Genomic DNA, 2757 nt, shown 5'->3' on the forward strand with positions numbered 1-2757 from the left:
AAGTTTTACCGAAAAGTCAGGAGAATGAACCCTTATACACCTCGATGCTCATGCTGCCGAAACAACAAGGGAAATCTGATTTCTGACAGAATGGGCATATTGGTGCGATGGGTTGAGTGTTTTGACGAACTGTTCAGCAATCAAAATATCTACGAGTTGGAGGTCCCACCAACTGAAGACGACGGACAAATTGTGTCACCACCAAGTGTAGAAGAAGCAGTCCGTGCAATCCACCGGGTTAAAAATCATAGGTCGACAGGAGCCGATGGAATTGCAGCGAAATTGGTTAAATATGGAGGCAACCAACTACACCAAGTGGTTCATCAACTGATGCTAAAAGTGTGGGACAACGACTGGTAATCAGTCATTCTTTGTCCCATATATGAAAATGGAAGATATCATACAGTGCAGCAATTATAGAGGTATCAAGTTGCTGAGTACCATCTATAAGATATTCTCCGCTATCTTGCTAGGCCGGATAGTCCCATACGCCCAGAACTTCATTAGCTCATACCAAAGAGACTTCACTCTAGGCAAATCAGTAATAGATCAGATTTTCTCTCTGAAGCAAGCAATGGGAAAATTATTGGATTATGGACATCAGTTGTATCATCTTTTTATCGACTTCGAGGTCGCCTATGATAGCATAGCCAGGGTAAAACTGTACACAACCATGAGAAAATTTGGTGTCCTGATGAAATTGATAAGACTAACTAGGCTGACCCTGACCAATGTGCGAGGCCAACTAAAAGCAGCAGGATCACTCTCAAGACCATTCAATATCAACAACGGTCTACGACAAGGCGATGACCTATCATGCGTTCTCCTCTTGTTAGCCAACAGAGCTTATTTCAGCTTACAAAAACTGATCCGCTCGAAACGTCTCACCTTGCCAGTCCTCATGTATTCCTCGGAGATTTGAGTTCTTGGCAAGAAAAATTGGGAACTCTTGATCACGTTCGAGAGAAGAATCCTCCGAAGAAATTTTGGCCCCCTACATGAGGATGGACGACTCCGTAGCGTACATAAGGATGAAATTTATGATACCATGATCGTCTGATTATAGATTAAGGCCGGGTCAATAGGTTACGATGGGCGGGTCCCTTAATCAATTTAGATGAGGACGATCCAGGCTGCAAAGTCTATATAGGTAATATCTATGGTAGAAAAAGAAGTCGAGGCAGACCCTGCCTTAGGTGGAGTAATGGCGTAGGCCAGGACACCAGAGAACTTTTAGAAACATCGAACTAGTGGACTTCGACGCGAAACCGGGATATCTGGAGTTCCTTATTAAGGTAGCCCTAGACCGGATATCGGTTGTTACGCCGTTGATGATGATAAAATCTTCACAACGTTGTTTGTTGGCAGCCAATAGAGCCTCTTTCAGTTTATAAAGATAATTCCATTTGGAATGTCAGTACCATAAGGTCAAAGCTCTTGCTATACAAGGCAATCATCTTGGCGATCCTTATGTATACAGCGGAGAATCTAGTTTTTAGCAAGAACAATTTTAAGGATTTTAAGCCCCTTAAGGAGCATGGATGTTTGACGAAATTCACCAGAAGGTCCTGATCTTCTGGTTGTAGATAAAATCCGGCGGAATAGGTTGCGGAAGGCGGGTGACCCTACCTATATGAGTGAGGATAATCCAGCCCGGAAAGTCTATAAGGGAATATCTATGATAGAAAAAGAAGACGTGCAGGCCCTACCTGAGGTGGAGCAATGGAGTAAGTCAGGATGCCAGACAACTTTTAAAGATATTGAATTGGTTGACTTCGGCACGAAACGGTGATGTCTGCAGTTCTAAGTACTAAGGCAAACCTAGACCAGATACTGGTTATTGCGTTATTGATAATGATGATTAGGATTTAAGTTTTCCCTGGAAGTTTTTCAATGAGGGTGATGTTCAATAGTAATTCAACTCCATGTCAAAGAGCTGCCAATATTTGATTTTTTTCTGAACGAAATTTTTTATTGGTTTTCTTTTCGATATGTACCCTACGTAAATTTTAGTATTTAGTGGTGTCCCTGATCCGAAAATTGACCGTAGTCGGTTTCTATATTTTGAAGGAAGGTGGGGATAAATATAATTTAATTTTTTTTTCAAAAATAATTTATTGAAATTAATGCCCAAACCAATTACAGCCGCATTTAATGCAAAATAGGGAATTGAAAAAAAATAAAAAAATATCCTTCATAGTTCTATAGGTCTTAAAAATTAAAAGAAAAAAATTAAAGGAAATTTTTTATTAAATGTGCATTCATTTTGTGCTTTTTCTGACTTAATTGTGAAAGACAGACCTTCACCAAACTCCATTGAATTTCCAGGATTTTTAATATTATTGGCCTTATTCAAGTAGAAATAGAAGCGATATGTTCTTGGAGACCTACATTTCATATACTCCCGCAATCAATGTCTATATTTTTTGGATTTTTAGAAGAATAACTTCTATCTCGGTGCGTTTTTTGACCTTCTGCTCCTTTTTTTGTAATCAGCGTCAAAAATAAGACTTTCTTTAGAAGGTAATATTCAGGGTCAATAAATTGATAAATCAGATGGTCTGCACACTTCTTTGGACTGTATGAGTCAATCGTCCAACGCCCACCCCTCAGGACAAATCAAGGACAAGGAATCAAGGATTTTCCTATTCAAAAATTTTAAATCGCTGGGTCCTACGAGATGACACCTCCTCGAAAAGGGAGAGGGGACCAAATTGAAGAAATACTGAAAATCTTTTATGCAAAATTTTGAAAGAG

Source organism: Hermetia illucens, chromosome 1, assembly GCF_905115235.1.
Source record: "Hermetia illucens chromosome 1, iHerIll2.2.curated.20191125, whole genome shotgun sequence".
Lineage (NCBI taxonomy): Eukaryota > Metazoa > Arthropoda > Insecta > Diptera > Stratiomyidae > Hermetia > Hermetia illucens.